The sequence below is a fragment of the Euprymna scolopes genome, chromosome 35, assembly GCF_053919585.1.
Source record: "Euprymna scolopes isolate OS-2025 chromosome 35, ASM5391958v1, whole genome shotgun sequence".
Classification (NCBI taxonomy): domain Eukaryota; kingdom Metazoa; phylum Mollusca; class Cephalopoda; order Sepiida; family Sepiolidae; genus Euprymna; species Euprymna scolopes.
The window spans coordinates 15,347,192-15,369,567 of NC_136516.1; the positions used below are offsets into that span (position 1 = coordinate 15,347,192).

The window sequence follows — 22,376 nt, forward strand, 5'->3', positions numbered from 1 at the left end:
TGATTTTGAACAAAGTTAACATCCTTATACAGCCTAACATCACGTGCATTGAGAAGTTTTATCACCAGACAAGTAGAAAGGCTCAGCGTATAAAATCAACAGTAGGTTCTTTGATAAGAAGTTTCCTCCCAGTGAACTGCAGTGGGTCCCCAACTAGAGCAAGCAAGCAATCAATTTTATTGAAAAACTAGCAGGGACCTGACGTTGCCCGGGATTGAATGATGATCAACAAATGTTTCACAATCCTATATTTTTATCGTCATTGAAATCAGTGAAATCAACCATTTTTCAAACAAATCAATCGATTGCCTACTCTAGTTGGGAACTCATTGCGGTGGAAGCTTCACATACCTTGCACTGTAAAGAACCTACTGTTGATTTTATAAAATTATTTTTATATATAATGACTTGAATTAAAGTTTAAAAAGCAAATGTCAAGTATCATAGTTCAATTGTGCTCTAAGCAGAAACATTAATTTTTAATGCGCCACTGTCATATTAAAGAATTTCTTGATTTTTTTCTGCAACGATTAAGTCAGTGAGTATAAAGTTTGACATGGGTCACACAGAGTACATAATGACCCAGATCTGCAAAACAGCATCATTCCCAAAGTTAGATGACGTAAAGTTGAAGAGGAAGCAGATCAAATGGCGTAGATGCAACAAGACATGACAGGAAAGTAAAGTAATGATGCCACGTTTGTCGAGCTGAGAGAACGCAAAAAATGCCTAATGCAAGTTTGCAAGGCAAAAAAAAAAAAAAGAAAAAAAAAATGCAAGTTTGCAAGGTAGTTGGCCAATTATATAAAAAGAAAACTTTGAATATCACAAAGAGTGAAATACTTGTCTAGTTGAAATCACTATCAATAATCTCCCACAGTCTTTACCAGAAGTGTAAGCCATGTTTAGTTTCAGAACAGTTTCCGATGGTTCGTTGTTCTACACAAGTCCTGAGAGGTGAATGGTTCGTAGTAGACAAGTAGTAGCAAGTTTGCAAGGCAGTTGGCCAATTATATAAAAAGAAAACTTTGAATATCACAAAGAGTGAAAGATGGTTCGTTGTTCTACACAAGTCCTGAGAGGTGACTAGTTTGCAGTTTCTCGAGTTGGAATCCACAGAACAAAAGATTCTTCCCATGTTGAGACGAAGAAAACATATGCGAAATTGCTACAGAAAGGTTTAATATTTATGGAGCAATTCTGGTTTCTGATTGGTTGGTAGCAGAACGTTAATTAATTTGATTCGTCAGTTCCTAGCAGCATCGTTTATAAATAGAATCTCCCAATTATGTGGGATCATACCCCACTCCATTATTCATCTTGGATGATGGGATGCGTCTCCTAGCGGCTTCGGCTGCAGGGAGACAGGGTAGAAGTACTCATCAAGAATTCGTTCTTGACACTCAGCCCGACAGGTGAGGGGCCGAGATTCGACCCAGCACCTGTCAGACTTAGGTACACCGCTTGGGTACTACCTAGGAGGTCCACCCTCCCAGGCCTTGCCACCGGGCTTTCCGGTGGGGCAAGTTAATTGCTTGTCGCCTGAGGTGCCCCTACTGGGGAATGCCGACGGGAGTGCCCAGGCAATTTCGGATGAGGCAAGAGTGCTCCTCTTTGAGGGGAGCTTGCCTATTTCCACCTTCCGGCCTTGTGCCATATTTTGGTGTGGTGGACACCAAATAAATAATTACCCCCATTACAGTCCAAAAATATTGTAACACACGCGAAAAGTCGAGTTTAAGAAACCTTTTTGGAAATGAAAATGTAAAAGCTGGATTCACAGGAAAACAGATAAACAAATCGATGCTATTGTGAGATACCACACCCACCCCCTAAAAAATGGAAAATAAAAGCTATGCGTCTCATTCAGGTTTTCTCTCCTCAACACCAGCGACTATTCAGAAGGCCAAAAATCGTGTATTTTTTAAATATATATTTGATTGTTCACATGTAGGTAAAACAAACAGTAAATGATACAAACCATATATATGGTTTGTATCATTCACTGTTTACATATATATATTATTTTTCTTTATGTAAATACTGTCATATCTTGCTACGAGGTGCAGACCGTTTCGATCATTATTGATCTCATCAGCCATGAAAAATCTGAAAATTAAAAAAATTTAAGAACTGTTTTTAATTTTACAGGAGAAAAATATTTTACCATGTCTAGCGTGTAGCAGGGTTTAATGTTTTAATGCTTTTTTTTTTAGTATAAAACATTAAACCATGCTACACACTATACATGGTAAAATATTTTTCTCCTTTAAAATTAAAAAAGTTCTTAAACTTTTTTAATTTTCAAATTTTTTCTTGTCTGATGAGATCAATAATGATCAAAACGGTCTGCACAATGTAGCAATATATGACTATATTTACATAAAGAAAATAAAAATGATAAATTTGCTCTCTTTGATTGAGCACTATCAATGACTAGGGATGTACCGATTATCAAATTGGTCGATTACCGATTAATCAGCCGATTAATAGGGTTTCTAATTGTTGTGGGGGGTTAAATGGTAATAAACGAACGGAACACAGGACTTTTTAGGAAAAGAACATGTATTCACATAGATTATTTATAAATAATATGTAATAAATAACATAGATTATTTATTACAGATTATTTATAAATTATTTATATATTAAATAAATTATTTATTATTAATATTATTATGTATTACAGGCGAAGCGAGTTGAGCAATACCATTCCTCAATGGTGAGGCGTGTGCATCCGACCTGGTTGGTCGCGTGCCAATCTCTGACTCTGGGCACCGGTACTCGATACCGGAAGTGACGTCACCAACAAAAGTGACGTCATAAGATAGTCCATTAATCCCATGGGGGGGGCCTCTCCAACACGAATGCTGATTTATCAGCAAATTTTGTTGTCATAAATTATACTAATATTAATTAAATAAAGACAAGTTTTGCCAGCCACTGAAAATTTATGAAAGAGACATGCATCGTCTACACCATATTATCAAATAACAGGCATGATGTGCTGTTATCATGTAGACTTTAAAAATTGCACTGAGTCTGAGGCAAATAAATGGAAACATAGAAAATTTCTGTCCTTTCTTGTTCTATCAAATTAACATAATAATTTTTTAATTTAAATCACTGTCAAAGAAAATCATTACTTCATCTTACAGTTTTCATATTGACAAATTGTACAGTAAACTGCGATGATGTACGAACTGAAAATAAAGTATTCTTCATCAGTCATATTCTTGTTCCTCATTTTCGGACTCTTGCTATCATCACATACATATTTTTATTTTTCTTGTTTAGATAATGCATATTTTATTGAGATGAATTACTAATTAGATATCAGACATATGTAATTTCAATATGTAAAGAATTAACTAAATATTAACAACAAGCTTCAACCATATATATATATTATTCCTTAATTGGAATTCATTTTTTGAGATGAGCATTATATGTTAATTTTATTTTTATTTCGGACTATTAGTCTCATCTTTATTAGTTGTTGTTTTTGGATCTTTTTATTGGTTCACAACGTTTCGGCCAACTTCCTCTGGCCTTCGTCAGGTGGTAACCGCGACGGATAGGAACTTCGAATCTCCTAACTGCATTCTCAGCCATCACTGCCATCCGTAGTTGTTGTCGTTTCACCACATTTTTGACCAATTATCTCTGGCACACTTTGGGTGGGATTGAAACCGCTGTCTTCAGACAATGTTCATCTGGAACCGTAGAGATTCAACGTCTCTATCAACTGCACCACGGGTCCCGAAGGGCGATCAAGGTTGGATTCTACCTTACTGTACTGATAAATTATTGAAAATTTATTCAAATTTTCAAAAAAACATTATAAACCTGTAAGGAAGGTATACAAAATTTTAATTATCCTACAAAGAGTACAAATAAACAAGAAAAACCTTATTCCATGGAGTTTCGGAGAATGCAACTCTTCTCATCAGAGGGAAGAGGTTTGCAAAATATCCAATAAATTTTGAAGGATAATGCATTAAAGGAAACAAACAATATGAAATTAATCATACCTGCACCAAAAATGTTATGTAACAGTTAGTGACAGTTTATAGGGATTCAATGAGATTAAGAAAGCAGGAAACGGGAAAAGGGAGAAAAAGGATATGGCAGAAATCCATTAATAATCCATAATATACACTAGCACGCGTTCCTGTGTTGTCTGGTCGTAAAATACAATTAAATAGTATAATATATATATATACACACACGCCACACACAAGCAATGAGACCCAACGTGGCCTGGAATTGATTGAGGATCAACCATCCATACTTTTATTGCCATTAAAATCGGTGAAATTGCTCATTTTTCAATCAAATCAACTGATTGCCTGCTCTAGTCCAGGACTACTTCTCCAAGATGTAATGAAAAAGATATTGAAAAATAAACAAAAACAATAAATAGTATAAAATAAAATAAAAATCCAAATATTAATTTAGATATCTGTATGTCCCGTCTCACAAAAAAATCATAATCGCAAACATTAATTAATGAGAAACGAATTAACTCCCTTTATAGTCGCTCTTTATCAGTTTAAAAAATCATTAAAATCATTTCCTCTCCAAAAATTTAAAAAAAAAAAAAAAAAAGAAAAAAGATGGCTGTCTGTTTACGGTTTCAAATTGGCGATTTTATTTTATAATTAAAAAAAAGTCATGTTGATAGGAGACTAAGATTTTTATTATAGTTTCATTTAAAATTAAAAAAATGTGTAAGTGAATTGACATCTGTCTTTATAATTTATATAAAAATTATTTAGAAAAAAAAAAACAATTTGTTGTGTTGAATTTTCATTAAAAAAAATGTAAATTTTTTTAAATCATTTCTTTTTAGTTTTAAAAGATTAAAAAAGAATTTGCTAAAAAATGTTTTAAATTTATTATGTTTTATTTTGTTTTTTATTCATTTTATTTATGTTTAAAAAGTTTTCAACAACCGTGAAATTTACACGGCTTCTGCTAGTAGTAGTAATAATAATAATCATAATAAATAGTAGTAGTATTCGTTATTTGTTTCATAATTAAGGTTAACTGCTTTGTGAATGTCTGAACTTCTATCTGTTGCTATTTTGTTTATCATCATGAACTGACCGCTGCCATGTTTTAAATGGCCTACCACAGCATAATCACATTAACACACTTGTTCTCGTTAGATCCCAAAGTTAAGCAACGTTGAATCTGTTAAATACCAAATGGGTGACCAATTTGAGAATTCCAGGTGCTGTATGTAGGAGGACGTTAATACCTCCCTACAAAAGTTGCAAAAACCTAATTTCGAGATCTCTACAGAGATATACATGCAACTGGGGACAGCTTGTGAATTTCATAATATAAAGGAACTTCCTCCTTTGGAGGAAGCTGATTAAACTCTGCATAGGGTTAGTGTTGTTTCCTTTTTTTTTTCTCGTGGCTTGGCTACTGTTGTGGGGAACCACCCTCTGCATGGACTCAACCACTGTCCATAGATACCGAAACTCTTAACGATTCTAGGTAGGGTTCTAGTTCCAGAGTTAACCTTGCATGCTAAGTGGAACGCAAATACTCTTCTGTAACTCTTGTATTAATACACGTCTTGACTTACACCGTTGTTCTGTTTTTATTGTGACTAATTCAGAGCCATAACACTGGCGACAGAAGGATTCAAAAGGTCACAAAAGAAAAACGAATTCAATAAACCAGTATTCCCATAACACTGGTAATATGAGGATTTGAGAAAGAATTTTTTTTTTTTTTACGTGTAATCTCAAAGAAAAAAAAAAAAATCTTAATTGACTTAAAAAAAGTTAACTGGGTAAAACTAAATTTCCTGACCCCCCCCCCCAAAAAAAAAATTCAGAACCAGATAAGCACAAGACGAAAAATTAAGTAAAATCTTTTTATAAAAAAAAGTAATTAAGTTAAAAAAAAAACAACTCGTTGCTGTTGTTCTCTCTGCATGACTAAAAAGAGAAAAAAATCTTTACTCCATCGTTTTTTTTTTTTTTTTTTACTGTTAACTGTTCTCTTTGTTTTACTTTTTTATGCTAAAGGAAAAAATACAAAGCAATTTTGCACCTTTCAGAGCATTTATGTTTGTGTCAGTTAAACAGCATAATTAAAGGTAAACACGAGGTTAATATTTTTTTTTTAATAGCTCTGTTTCCTTTTGTCCAAAGAAAGAAAACGCAAACGTCTTAAAATTGTTAAATGCAACGAACATTTTATTTTGAAACATATTTTTCTCAACTATTTCAAATAAAATGGAAATAATCATTATTTCCCGCCTGGTATTTGCAAAAAGAGGAAAGAAAAGGGGTGAATTACAAAATTATCTTTCCTGAAGGATGAGATAAAAAAAAGACTAAATCTGTACTTTTTTCTCTGAACTAACCAACCAGACAAGATGGAGAAGCTAAGGTCAGCTTTGGCTCAGTTAACGAAACTGCAAATTAAACAACAATAAAAAAAAGCTAATTGAACAAAAAAGATACAAAAAGACTTATTGGAGAAATGTAAAGAAAAACAGAAAATGATAGCACACCAACAAAAGCTAGAGGAACAACAAGTCGAATTACAGACACAACGGTCTGAGCAATTAATGGAACATCAAAAACAATTGTCCAAGCACCAACAATGCGCAGAGGAACTACTGACACAAATTTTGAAGAGTGCGGAAATCAGGCACAGAGTTCTAACGAAGTTAGAAAACAAACTGAACTTGACACTGTAAAAATTAACTGAGGATTGTTAAAAAGTGGAAATAATAAAAATAAGATGCAAGAAATATCAAAGCGGTCATCGCAAATATAAAAAATATAACCAAAAAAATAAAAAATCAAAAAAAAATCGCCAACCTACAATACAAAACTGCACACACAAAATTACCCCCAAAAGTCTGAAAAACCAAAAGCACCAAGCCCTTGTTTCAGGCGTGGTGGAAAACACTGGGTCAAGGATTGCCCATACTTAAAAAGAAAATGTCTTATATGTAAAAAAAAAAAAAAAAAAAAAAAAAAAGGGGACATAAAAGCTCTCACTGCAGAAAAAATCAGAACAAAAGCCCGAATGCACCAAACCATAACCCGAAGACGCTTAAGAAAAACTACGTAAATATGTAACAGTTAAAATTTTCGGCATGGACATCAAATGTCGGTTAGACAGTGGATTGGATGTTATAATACTAAACTTCAAAACGCGGACAAGATTACAAAGAACTCATTCAACTAAAATTAATTTTGATGGTGAATTAATCACCAACGCCTCCTTTCTGGGAAAAACTAAAAAGCTCAAAATATATGTATTAAAAAAGTGAAAACCTGTTCAGCTCTGATTGGATGGATGAGTTTAACCTGTGGGACTATCTCTACATTTTGCAAAAAAATAGAAGCCTGCCCAGTGGAAACTAAGAAACTAATAATAGCTTTAAGGAAGAATTTCCAGATTTATTCACTCCTGGCCTTGGGAGATGTACAAAAATGGCCACGGATTTTAAGCGGAAATCGAGCATACAACCACTTAAAAAAACAAAACAAAAAAACAATGTCCCTTTTGCATCACTGAATAAGATAAATCAGTAACTGGACAGATTGGAAAACCCTGGTATATTGTCTAAAACTGAATACAGCGAGTGGGCTGCTCCAACAGTTTCCATCAAAAAAAAAAAAAAAAAAAGATCTGGGGAAATCCATGTTTCCACCGATTTCTTGACTGGACTCAATGGATCATTAAAAGACTTCCATTACCCAGCTCAGAGGAAGTGTTCACAAAATTAAATAGCAGCAAGTTTTTCTAAGATCGACCCGAGTGACACTTATTTACAAATTCCTGTAAACAACAAAAGCACTCACCTCATCTGTATTAATACCCATCGGGGTTTGTACAGATACGAAAGGCTCGCGTGCAGGGTCAAGGTAGCACCTGCTATATTCCAACAGATCATGGATACCATTCTGGGCAACCTTGACACCATGATCACATATTTAGATGACATTATAGTGAGCAAAAGCAGGGAGGAACATGCAAACCATATCAAACAAGTATTCAGTCGAATACAAAATTATGGGTTTATGGTCAAAGAACAAAAGTGTGAATTCTTACAAAAAAATCAATTACCTAGGACATATCATTGATAAAGATGGCAGACGTCCAGACCCGGACAGAGTGACCACTATAAGAGAGATGCCGGCACCAAAGAACACAGCACAACTACAAAGTTTTTTAGGCTTGGCAAATTATTACCAAGGGTTTATCCCTAACATGCACAAACTACACGCACCACTTAACCAATTACTAAAGGATGAACCTTAGGAATAGACACTGAATTGCTAGACATTATTTCAAGAAATAAAAACGTCCTTACCTCAAAACTGTTCCTAACTCATTTTAACCGGGATTTAGATATAATAGTGGCTAGCGACGCTAGCCAGTATGGCATTGAAGCATGCATGTTACATAGGTTGCCAAATGGCTCAAAACAGCTAATCATTTTTGCATCCTGGACCCTACTTCCAGTGGAGAAAAATTATTCTCACAATTTCTCCAAGTTTATAGAATCACGAAAAATCCCTACATAATAGATGCTGGATTTCCAGCTGAAATCATGTTTGGGCGAAAAATCATATCAGTTTTTGATAAACCGTTGCCCAAATACGCAATGCAACATAGAACCTCTACCATGCCAACAAAGCGATTTAACCTTGGCGATAAAGTCTATTTTAAGCATTCCAAGAACGTTTCCTTTTGGGAACAGGGCATGATCTCACAAAGAATCGGCAATGTCACATGCATCATTCAGGGCATAAAATTTGAATGTAAAAGGTACCTGAATCAAATATGAAAACGCGCCCTCGCAGATCAAGCACAACAACCACAGAAAGGCGTAGAGGTAATCGGGATAGTATATGACGTTTTTAACATAGAACCTCCACAAATCATGCCAGAACCAAGATGCTCCGACAGAAAGAAAGTGCACAGACCCCTTGCTGGTCTGCCCCCCCCCCCCAAAAAAAATATACTGATTTCACACCTGGAGAAATCAGCTTGAGAGTGTTGTGGGGGAACTACTCTCTTAATGGACTCAACCACCGTCCATATATATACTGAAACTTAACGATCCCAGGTAGGGCTCCAGTTCCGGAGTTAACCTCACATGCTCCGTGGAACGCAAATACTCTTTTCATTCTGTAAGCCTTTGTTTGTTTTTAATACACGTCCTGACTTACACCGTTGTTCTGTTTTTATTGTGACTAATTCAGAGCCATAACAGCTATGAAAAATAATTCTAATAGACATTCAAACTCTTTCTAATAGACATTCAAACCATATTCTAATTCAGAGCCATAACAGCTATGAAAAATAATTCTAATAGACATTCAAACCATATTCTAATTCAGAGCCATAACAGCTATGAAAAATAATTCTAATAGACATCCAAACTCTTTCTAATTGACATTCAAACCATATTCTAATTCAGAGCCATAACAGCTATGAAAAATAATTCTAATAGACATTCAAACCATATTCTAATTCAGAGCCATAACAGCTATGAAAAATAATTCTAATAGACATTCAAACCATATTCTAATTCAGAGCCATAACAGCTATGAAAAATAATTCTAATAGACATTCAAACTCTTTCTAATAGACATTCAAACCATATTCTAATTCAGAGCCATAACAGCTATGAAAAATAATTCTAATAGACATTCAAACCATATTCTAATTCAGAGCCATAACAGCTATGAAAAATAATTCTAATAGACATCCAAACTCTTTCTAATAGACATTCAAACCATATTCTAATTCAGAGCCATAACAGCTATGAAAAATAATTCTAATAGACATTCAAACCATATTCTAATTCAGGGCCATAACAGCTATGAAAAATAATTCTAATAGACATTCAAACTCTTTCTAATAGACATTCAAACTATATTCTAATTCAGAGCCATAACAGCTATGAAAAATAATTCTAATAGACATCCAAACTCTTTCTAATAGACATCCAAACCATATTCTAATTCAGAGCCATAACAGCTATGAAAAATAATTCTAATAGACATTCAAACTCTTTCTAATAGACATTCAAACCATATTCTAATTCAGAGCCATAACAGCTATGAAAAATAATTCTAATAGACATTCAAACTCTTTCTAATAGACATCCAAACCATATTCTAATTCAGAGCCATAACAGCTATGAAAAATAATTCTAATAGACATTCAAACTCTTTCTAATAGACATCCAAACCATATTCTAATTCAGAGCCATAACAGCTATGAAAAATAATTCTAATAGACATTCAAACTCTTTCTAATAGACATTCAAACCATATTCTAATTCAGAGCCATAACAGCTATGAAAAATAATTCTAATAGACATTCAAACCATATTCTAATTCAGAGCCATAAAAGCTATGAAAAATAATTCTAATAGACATTCAAACCATATTCTAATTCAGAGCCATAACAGCTATAAAAAAATAAGAAAATGAGAACCAACATAATTGTTATCTTATTTATTAAAAAAGGATATCAGAGAAACAATGCAGCACAACACTTATAAAATTGTAGTGTGTGGGGGGCTGTGAAGGGGGCGAAGCAGTCCAGAAAATAAACAAACACACTTAAGCAAGATATGAAAATAACTCCACAAGATTAAATAATCAGATAAAAAGAAAACAAAAGAAGTTCAGTTTGAAAAATGACAGCTGTTACAAAGGTGGGCTCCCCCTCTACCATGCTAGAAAACTACTCACACCTGACAGTATCCTATATCTCTACAAAGCCACCATTTGCTCATGCAGGGAGCATTGTTGTCACATCTGGGCTGGTGCATCAACGCTTAATGTCTCTCTCCTTCTCTGACAGGGTCCAGTTTTGTTTTCTATAATAATAATGAAAGGATTTATTCAATTGACTACATCGTTCGGCATAGGTAGAAGAAGGTTGGACAGTGTTCGAGTGAAGGGAGGAAATATAGGCTGTTCTTGAGGCTGTCGAAGGTCTGACAGCAGTTATCTTCATGCGAAGATAATCGATGCTTGAACAGGGACACAAAAGAGAGAGAGAGAGAGAGAGAGAGAGAGAGAGAGAGAGTGGGGGGGGGAGGAAACGTCTTTCCTTGTAGCTTTCAGGATTCTCTCTGCTGATCAATTGATCCTGTGCCTCTACAAGGCCACCATTCGCCCATTCATGGAGTATTATTGCTACATCTGGGCTGGTGCATCTACCACTAGCCTCCCTCTCTCTACCTCAGACAGAGTCCAAAATAGAGTCTTTAAATAACATGCTACCTGAAAACTCATCCTTTACATTTCACAGCTAAGCATTCACATGCAACAGGAATTGCAACAAATACATCGAGAACCTCTCCAAGGATGTTGCGAAGCAGGTGGGCTCCCTTTACAGTGCTAGAAAATTACTCACATCAGAGAGTATCACATCTTTACAAAGCCACAATTCACCCATTCATGGACTATTGTTGCGACATCTGGGTTGGTGTATCTGCAACTAATCTCTCCTTCTTAGACAGGGTAAAAAAAAAAAAAATAACAGTCTCCAATCTAATAGGTCTCGCACTACCAACCAAACTCCAAACTCTGTCCCATCACCGCAATGTCGCATCCCTGTGGCTGTTTTACAAGTACTTTAATGGAACGTGCTCTGACGAAATCAGAGTACTTGGACCTTCTCAACAAATACTCAAGCAGCAAAATCCCACCTTTCCACTGGAGGTCCTTGGATGCCAGAATGCTTTGTAGACTAACAGTTTCTTCCCACAAACTGATAGACTTTGGAATTCCTTCACTGTTTCCTGCTTCCGTGACTGTACTAATGTGGTGAAACTTAAATGTAATGTGAACAGATGTCTCGCTGCTATATACGCCTCTATGAGGTGAATGAGAATTTAAAAAAAATAATTACAAGCAAAGTAGTAATAAAAAGCAATAGCAAACTGTGTTATCAAACTTAACATATGAACCAACGTATGCGTTATTGTATTTATTGGAAAGACATAAAACAAAAAAACGGTAGATGATAGGAGAAAGAGAGAGAAAAAAAAAAAAACTAATGCAGTATACTTGCCCACAGTTATAGAATTGTGTTTGTTTTTTTTAATCGCTCTAGACAAGGCATGAAGCCATTTGATGTAAGAAGCTAAATTTTTTAAATATTTTTTTATACAAAGGAGTCAACAATTATCAAGGTCTGGAGGCCACTCGAGGATAAAGGTTAGTGAGTGTACGGTAGTTAGTCAATGGGACAATATCGTAGTAATCGTTAGTAGTGGTTGGTTGGTTACTTTTGTTTTACGACATATCAACCCTTTTCAGGTTATTTAATGTTGAATCCAAAGATTTTGAAGAAAAAATATTTAATAGAATATATTTGTTGTTTTCAAGTTGGTTTCTATTTAACCCATAGTTGGGACCCTAACAAGTACTACCACTCTGGGTCAGAGTGGACCTGGGAGCAATGGCAATTGAAGGGTGGCTCCACACTCCCCAAAGCCTGCAAGCTGGGGCCTCACTACTGGATATAGTTTGTCATATCCAGGACCTGTTAGTAGTGGAAATTTGGTAAATTGGTTTACTTAAGTAGACGGCTCATCAAGAATTTGTTCACATTGGACGTGAAGACAACCATATTGTAGTCAGCTGGAAAGAAAACAATCGAAAGAGTTCCACAGGCGTGCAGTTCTAAGAAAGAAGCTTTGTTCATGGAATCTACGTTTAGGCTTCAGTACAGATAGTGATTTCAGTTAGACAAGTGTTTTTTGTGAAAGTTTGGCAAAGGGAGAATATAGATTGGAGCTCAGACGAGCACTTGCCATAAAAATAACGACAGAGCAGAGGCAGGCTCGCAACGTCTCTTGTGTGGGAAAGAGGTTGCAGGAAAGAGAAAAGGGCATCCCCTACTTAAATGACAAGGATAAGTGTTAGGTAGTAGATTCTGACCCAGAAATTGTAGTGTGTGGAAGGGAGGTAGCAGTTCAGAAATAAACACTTTAAACAAACACACTTAAGCAAGATAACAAAACAACTCCACAAGATTAAATAATCAGTTAAAAAGAAAGTGTTGTACAAGTTCAGTAAGCAAGCAATGAGCGCGGAAGAGGGAGGTGGTAAGGAAATGGTGTCGTCATTTAATCTTGTGATCTGCACAAATAAGCGGTGGGGGTGTGTCGAGATGTGGGGGGGGGTTCAAAATTTAATTTTCACAAGCAAAGCTATGAAGGGACTACACAATCCTTTGCTCAAACAGCTAGACCTTGGAATTCCCTCCCTGTTTCCTGCTTCCTTGACTGTACTAACACGCAGAAATTTAAATGTAATGTGAACAATTATCTCGCTACTCAATATGGCTCGTTTGGAGTGAATAAGTGTTGAAATAAAAATTTTAAAAAAGAAGAAATTTGTAAAAGACGGGTAATCGAATTTAATAACATATGGAACGGCTCATCAAGAACTTATTTCCTTTAGACTTGAACACAACCATATTGTAGTCAGCCGGAAAGCAGGAAAACGGAAGACAATTCCACAGGCGTGCAGTTCTAAGAAAGAAGCTTTGTTCATGGAATCTACGTTTAGGTTTAGCCACAGATAAAGAGTGGGGGAAATTATTGATAGTGTTTACAGCTAGACGAGTGTTTCTTGTGAAAGTTTGGCGAGGGGGGACCAAAGATTGAAGCTCAGTTGAACACTTTCCATGAAAATAACGATACATCAGAGACAAACTCGCAACATCTCTTCTGTGAGATAGAGGTTGCAAGGAGGAGAAAAGGACATCTCCTACGAGGCTACGAAGTCTATTTTGAACTCTATCAAGGCAGGACAAGTCCTTTCTAGCAGCTCCTGCCCAGATGTGGCAACAGTATTCCATCCTTGGACGTACCTGGCTCTTATATAGGTAGAGAATAGCATCAGCAGTGAGATATCTACTGGATCGATAGAAAGATCCCACCATTTTTCCAGCGGCCTTGGCAACAGATTTGATATACGTGTTCCATTTAAGATCAGGAGTAATGGTCAAGCCCAGAAGCTTGTCAAAACTTGAGGCCTCCTGAAGACGAGAGCCATTCATTTCAATTGATGACAAATGTGGATTAGAATGTTGATGATGTAAAGAGAGAAGCTTGGTTTTAGATGCATTAAAAGTAACCAGCCACTCCTTTCCCCATTGTACTACGTGCTCAAGATCAGAGGAGAGAGAATTGGAGAGAACTTGGTCGTTTACTGTCTTAGATGTGGTACCATAAATGGTAGTGTCGTCAGCATAAATGTCTACAAATGATGTAAGGATATGATTTGGAAGATCATTAATGTAGATCAGGAAAAGAGTTGGGCCCAGGATGGATCCCTGAGGGACACCGGCATTAATACTGTGAACTTCTGATTTTTGCCCCTCAACTACTACTCTTATGAACCTATCAGAAAGAAATGATTTAATAATTGAGAAGACTTTTCCAGCTATACCATAGCTAGCGATCTTATGAAGTAAACCTTTATGCCATACCCTATCAAAGGCTTTAGATATGTCAAGAGCAATTGCTCTAGAAAGATTGCCACCGTCGAGAGATTCGCTAATCCTATGCGATATAACTGTAATGACATCTGCTGTAGATCTAGCAGAACGGAAACCATATTGAGTGTCACTAAGAAGGTTATTTTTGTTGAGATGTTTGATTACTTCTGTATTTAACACATTCTTCTTTAATTCAAACATTCAACGATTAGAAATAAGTGGTAACCATCTATATATATAAAAGCGAAAATGTGTGTATGTTTGTGTGTCTGCTAAAAACTTTCGACAGACAGACAGAACAAAAATTCACAAACTTGGTATCATATTGAAGCTCCATCCTTCGCCCGAAAAATATCGAAAAATTGGCCAAAAAAACGTTCATTTTTTCACCCTGAAATCAATAATTTTCTACAGGGGAGGGGGGGGGTCAACAAAAACCGTCCTCTCATGACGACGACCGGTTCTACACACGCATCAGATGACGTCCTGACCTGATTTAGTTTAAATAGTTGAAGAACTGACTAAATTTCATGTACGTCGTGTTAGCTCAGTTGGTTAGAGCATTGGGTCATTATCTTAACGTTTTGGATTCGAATCGTGGTGTGAGATGATTTTTTTTCTTTTTTTCGATTTTTTAAATTTAAATATTGAACCAGTGTTATTTAAGCCATTTTTCACGTAATGTTCGTTTTTCTGTTTTTTTTTTTTTTTCACTTCGCTTATTCTTAGGTTTTCATTAACACCCCCCCACCGACCACACACACCCAAAAACATCCGGCTACCCACCGATTTTTTTAACTTTTAATATTGAAACAGGCTTATTTAAGTCATTTTTCACATGTTTTTTTTTCAGAAGTTTTAACGTCCGTTTTTCCGTTTTCTTTTTTGTTTTTTTCGATTTTTACATTTAACATCGTTCGTTTGCCTTACGTTAGTTTTTTTTTGTGTTTTCTTTGCCTCAAGGGTTCGGGTTCGATCCTCATACTCACCTACTAAAACTTTTTTTTTATTTTAACCCCCTCCCCCAGAGTTTTGATTTACCCAAAACACCCGGGCATCGCCGGGTACCCCCCACTAGTCTATTATATAAATCTCACCTGTCTGTTTAAATGTATGTATATATGCATGTATGTCTGCCTAAAACTTCCGACAGAGGCGACAGATTTTCAGAAGATTGGTATCCTTTTGAAGCTCGGCGCTTCGGACGACAAATATCGAAAAATTGGCCCAAAACATTAATTCCTTTACCCTCAACCGAGCACTTTTCTACAGGGAGGATCGTTTTTTTCGCTGACATTTTTTACAAGTCATTCAAAGCTTGCATAAACGACATCGCATAAAACGTGTTGTTTCAACCGGCCGTGACGTCACAATCACAGTAACCTCATTGATAAGAGTGTTTGTTTTTTTTTTCACCTCTTTTTCCTTTGGTGCGTTACGGATTGTATTTCTTTTTTTTTTTTTTTGCGCTTGCAATTTTCTTTTTTTTGTTCTTTTGCTCAACCAACATCCTTACACATACCTCCACTTTCTTTTCTGCCTTTGCGTCACGGGTTCGAGCTTGCCTGCCTACTACAACTTTTTTTTTTTTTTTTGCTCAACACAGACCTCAAAACACCCGGGCAATTCCGGGCACCCAGACTAGTATAGAAATAAAGAAAAAAAAACAAAAAAAAAAAACGATATTTTTCCTGACAAGGATTCTTTTATGAATCGTAAATCTGAATTATATTTTAATAAATATATTTATTTAAAAAAATCTGCACCTTTTTTTTTTTTTTTAATCATTAAATTATGACGCATTCAATGGAAGAATGACGTAAGCACCAAAAGTTAAAACTTTGAAATTTTTGTCGAAAACGCGTAAAATATCAAAGAAAATCAAATCACAAAAAAAAAAAAAAAAAATCTTTGCTGAATTCAAAGTATTTATGTGAAAATAAGTGTTTGAATATTTGATATACGTCTGTTGAATGTGGACACTTAAGACCACAGATTTTCTTTAAATTCCCTAATTATTTTCTATTTGTTCTGATTTTTTCAGACTTGCAAATCAACGAGCGCTAACATCATTGTTGTTCATTAAAGTCGAACATCTAAAATAATTTAATTTTGTAAGTCTCTTCAAATATGACTGGAAAAAAAGAGAACAAGGAAGGTTGACCAGTGGGAAAGAGAAACAGTGGAGAAGAATATGTCAGCAGTTGATTGAGATTGTCGGACTGACTGCCTCATCTTGGTTGTTATTGTCACAACGTTTCGGCCGTTTTGCCCTCCGGCCTTCATCAGGTGTTTTGTATCGAACTGGGGAACCGTTTGTTAGGAGTCTCGAACCCAACCCTTTATTATTATTACGGGGTACCTAAACGAAGGCAGTGAAAAAGTAACATTCAAAACAGAGAATCAGCAACTATGTCCCAGAGCCTAGCTGGAGTCCGAACACGGTACCCCCGTAATAATAATAAAGAGTTGGGTTTGAGACTCCTAACAAACGGTTCCCCAGTTCGATACAAAACATCTGACGAAAGCCGGAGGGCAAAATGGCCGAAACGTTGTGACAATAACAACCAAGATGAGGAAGCCAGTCCGACAATCTCAATCAATGAAAACACCTCATCTCAAAAATACAGACAATTACTATGTCAGCAGTTCTTCAAAATGCACTATATGAAAGTGCAGGTTTGGAGAAGCATGTTCTTGCAAGAAAAAAATGTTTCATAAAAATAGGAAAAGATTGCGTTATTATTTAAATCCTTTTATATGGTTTATAACTACATCTGGTTAAATTTGTACTTTATTAGAGAACTAGCGGGGTGCCTGGCGTTGCCCGGGTATTTGTAGGTGTGTGTGTTGGGGAGGCGGGGAAGATCACAACAAAAATAATAAGCGAAGTAATAGCCCTGTTTAAATATTTAGAAAACGAACAAAAAAAAAAATAAAACATAAAAAAAAATTTTGGGAGGGAGGTAGGTTTGAACCCGAAGCTTTGAGGTTAATAGTCTGACATAGCATGACACCACAAAGGCAGAGACTTGAGAATGGTCGAAAAATAAGTGTTTTAAAATCCAGGTGATTTTCGAGGTCAAATATCACGCCATAGCAGTAGTAGAGGAAACAAATTCACAAATTTTGTAAAATAAAAGATATTTACGACGTCGTTTCGTAAATCTTAGATATTATCATCTCGGCAGCATATATATTTTTTTTAATTCAATTTTCACCCTAAAAAAGGCACAGTTCCACTTTGAAGTAGGCCGCTACTATCGGCGACATAATTTGCAAGGGCACTATGAAGGGAGACGAGCAGCAAGATGCTTGTTCACATTCCACTTGAACTTCTGCATGTCAGTACAGTTGGGAAAGCAAAATCCCGGAAGGGAGTTCCAAACACTTGCAGTTCTGGGGAAGAAACTATTGGAGTAAAAGCTTTCTTACATCTAGGGATCTCTTCCGTAAAGAGGTGAGGCTTAGTTGTTTGTCGGGGATAGTCACATCGAGGAGGTACAAGTGCTTGTAGTTCGTCAGAGCATTCACCATTAAAGTATTTGTAGAACAGGCAGAGGGATGCAACATTTCGTCGATGGGGCAGAGGCTGAAGCCTAGATGACAGTTTAGGACCTATCAGGTTAGTGACTCTCTTTCGAACCCTGTCCAGGAGTGAGAGACAAGCAGCAGATGCACCAGCCCAAATATGACAACAGTACTCCATACATGGACGAATGGTGGCCTTATAGAGGTACAGGGTACTTTCAGGCATAAGTAATTTTCTAGCACGGTAGAGAGAGCCCACCTTCTTTGTAGCAGCCTTGGCAATGCTCTCAATATATCTATTCCAGTTCATGTTCCCTGTAAACGTTAGGCCAAGGAGTTTAAAAGAAGTACTTTCAGGTAATGTGTTCTTGGCCATTGCTATTGGTGGTAGAGAAGGTTTCTTGTAGTTATTGAAGGAAACAAGTTTGAGAACCACCCCTCCAAAAGCCTTTGCCGGACATACATAAAAAATGCACACACACACACACACACTAACACACATTTTGGCTTTTATATATATAGATGATATTGTAAGATTGTCTTTGCATTTAATAAATTTCTTCTGTTGCATGATGGGCAGAAATCAGAAGATCACAGTATTAATGCTGGAGTCTCTCAGAGGGTCCATCCTGGGCCCAACTCTCTTCCTGATCTTCATAAAAGATCCCTTAAATCACATCCTAAAATCATTTGTTGACATTTATACTGATGACACTACCATCTATGGCAACACTTCAAAGGCCGTAAACGACCAAGTTCTCTCTGATTCTCTCTCCCCCTCAATCTTGATCATGTAGTACAATGAGGAAAGAGGTGACTGGTTAATTTTAATGCATCTAAAACCAACTTCTATCATTCCATCATCAACACTCTGATCGCCGTCTGGTGTCAATCAAAATAAATGGTTCTCATCTTAGGGAGGCTCTATGTTTTGACAAGCTTCTAGATCTGACCTTTACTCCTGATCTGAGATGGAACATGTACATCAAATCTGTTGCCAAAGTTGCTGGAAAAATGGTGGGATTGTTCTACCACTCCAGTAGATATCTCACTGCTGATGCAATTCTCTACCTGTATAAGAGCCAAGTACATCCAAGGATGGAGTACTGCTGCCACATTTGGGCAGGAGCTGCTAGAAGCACCTTATCCTGCCATGACAGTTCAAAATAGACTTTGTACTCTAGTGGGGGATGATTTTTTCTCTTCTCTGCAACCTGAAGAAGAGATGCTGTGAACGTATCTTTGCTTTATCCTTATTTTCATGGCAAGTGCTCGTCTGAGCTCCAATCAATGGTCTCCCCTGTCCTGACTTTCATGAAAAACACTTGTCTAACTGAAACCGTTATCAATAATTTCCCCTACTCTTTATCTGTGCCGAAACCTAAACGTAGATTCCATGAACAAGGTTTCTTTTTTTTAGAACTGCACGTCTGTGGAACTTTATTCCATTGTCCTGCTGTCCAACTGACTACAATATGATTGTGTTAAAGTCCAATGTGAACAAATTCTTGCTGAGCCATCCCCTTAAGTAATCCAATTTACCAAATTTCTACCACTAATGATTATTAAGACATGTTTCCTTTGACCACTATACACTCATTAACCCTTATCCTCGAGTGACCTCCGGGCCTTGATAAATGGTGACTCTTCTTTTGTAAAAAAAAACAAAACAAAAAAACAACATTATTAAACCTCATTTAAAGACTCAAAGAAGTATCATTATGCTCCAAACACCTTACCTATTTTTTTGTTAAAAGTATCAAGTGGCGCTTACGTCGTTCTTCCACTTCTATCTATATATCTATAAAAGTGAAAGTGTCTGTCTGTGTGTGTGTGTGTGTGTCTGTACATTTCCTTACGCAATAGCTCTGTCAATTTTAGGTCTACAGACTCGAAATTTGATATACAGGGTACTGAGATTTGGGAAAATCTTTGTAATCCGTTTTCGGCCAGAAATTTGGCTATTAAGGTGTCAAAGTTCAATGATTTGATCTTTGAGAACTCTACCAAACTCCTCCAGCAATTTTAGGTATAAACAATTGAAATTTTAGATATAGGTTCCTTGGACCTGGATCTAACTTAATAACTTGATTTGAGCCCAAAACAATAAATGTTCAGAGGTCATAATAGGGGTCAAAGTTTAAAAAAAATTGACCTCTGTGGTCTCTACCAAATTATTCAGACAATTTTTGGTCTAAACATTTGAAATTTTACATAAAGGGTATTCAGAGATAGGGCAAGCTTTTTAATCAGTTTGAATCGAAAATTTTTAGTTACCAATATATAAATGTATGTATGTTTGCATGTCTGCCTAAAACTTTCAACAGAGGCGACGGATTTTACCAAGATTAGTATCGTTTTGAAGTTCGACCTTTCAGATGACAAATATCGAAAAATTGGCTAAAAACATTAATATCTTCACCTACAACTGGGCACTTTTCTACAATGAGGTCGCTTTTTTCACCAGTATTTTTGAAAGTCATCCTCTCTTTTTGATTGTCTAGCCTTAATTTAAACCTACGTCACTTCCGCTTTGGCGGTAGTCGTAACAGCAAAGACGTCAGTTTCCCCCCCCCCCCCATTCTTTTCCTCCTTTGTAGTACGAGTTTGAGCCTGCCTTTCTAGTACCACTTTTGTTTCTTTTTGCTCAATATACACATCCAAACACCCGGGCAATGCCGGGCTGAAATGCTAGTATATATATATATAGATTACTACCAGGCCACTTGACGTTATCTGGTCGTAAAATGCGCTTAAATATAATAGTTTAATTTATTTGGATTTTCTATTTATCATTACAGAATTAATTCTCTATTGATTATTATATTGTACCCAATGACCTGATCGTAAATTACGCTTAAATATATTTTAATTTATTCAGATTTTGTATTTATTATTATAGAGAGAATACTCTATTGATTAATGTATCCAAATAGTATTGAGCACTCTCTTCAGGTTTTTACTAATTACCAGTTTTACCAAATATATATATATATATATATATATATATATATATATATATATATATAAAATGGGGAAGGGGATTAGAAAATAGCCGAGCAGTTTTGCTTTTGTATGAACAAAACCCAATGTTTAAATATCAGTGCCTCTGCTTAGCCCGGTAGTATTTATATTCATCAACCAAGGAAATGACTGTTGCATTTCCGGTTTTGTAGTTTAACTAATGACCTGACCAGAGGTAGGTAAGTTTAAAGGTCAATTCCCTAAAGCCGTCCAACACATGGCAGAATATAAGACACCAAACCGAATAATAAGATGCGATTATTGAAGCCAGACAAGGATTCAAGAGTGCAAACACTTGAAATGAGACATGCGACAGTCCTCTTTAAAAAATAAGTAATCTATTTCATTTATTTGTTTAGTTAATGCGGCTCTGATAAAAGCCGACAAATTAGTAACTCTTCTGTTATTGGCGCATCTAATTAGCAAAAAGACTAATAATTTGACTAATTATCAAAAAGGATATACGTTTGTTACTACACACTCATTTTACGAGTTAAAAAAAAAAGTAAACGTTATTATTGGCAACATAAATCATTTTAAAAGGAAATACAGCTAGTAAATTAGTCAAAAAATAATTTATTTTAGCTCACCCAATCATTTGTGATGGATTTGTGTACAAAAGTTATTTATACTTTATATATATATATATATACTAGCCTAGGTGTTTGGAGGTGTATGTTGAGGAAAAAAAAAAAGAGAGGTAGTAGGCAGGCAGGAAATCATATAATAAAAAATAATTTTGAAAGGCGTTAAGGATTTATTAAATTATAACATAAAACATATGTGATCTCAATGGTGAACCATTTTTTTTTTCGATGATTTATATTCTAAATCCACAAAAAGGCAATGTATGTTATTTATGGGTACTTTTCAATGAAAAACTTTAAAAATGAATGTTCTAAAAAAATTCTTGACATGTTGAATTTTATGCAAATTCTGGTTGTCAAGTCAAACTGTTTTATAATGATTTTCATACTTTTCTTGTACAACACGGATTTTGATACAGAAAATGATGTTACAGAGAATTCTAAAAAGTGTGTTGAGATCTAATTTGTTTATAGCATAAGCAAGATTTGATGTCGATGGTAAACAGTTTATTTGACATTTGACATCCACAAGAAATCAATCTGTGTACATTGCAATATATTACAGAATGAAAAATCTGTTTTACTGAAACATTTTTTATAATAATGAACGTTAAAGTATTTATTTAGATTTTTCTTTCAAAATCCTTCTTTCTAAAATATTTGATGCCTTTTTCATTTCATTTTTTGAAAGTTTATAAGATATCCCTG

At 35.6% G+C, this 22,376-nt stretch overlaps 1 protein-coding gene across 2 annotated transcripts in view; it reads right to left on the minus strand.

The window, feature by feature from the left end:
* The window catches only part of LOC145259705 (uncharacterized), a 36,603-nt gene that overhangs the window by 3,251 nt on the left and 10,976 nt on the right, over positions 1-22,376 (minus strand). Inside the window, exon 1 of one of the 2 annotated variants that reach the window (XM_080117381.1) lies at positions 15,624-16,021. The exons of the other annotated variant lie outside the window; for it this stretch is intronic. The gene's annotated coding sequence lies outside the window, so the exon portion shown is untranslated. Of the gene's footprint in view, positions 1-15,623; positions 16,022-22,376 lie in introns of those variants that run through there. 2 annotated transcript variants of the gene reach the window in all.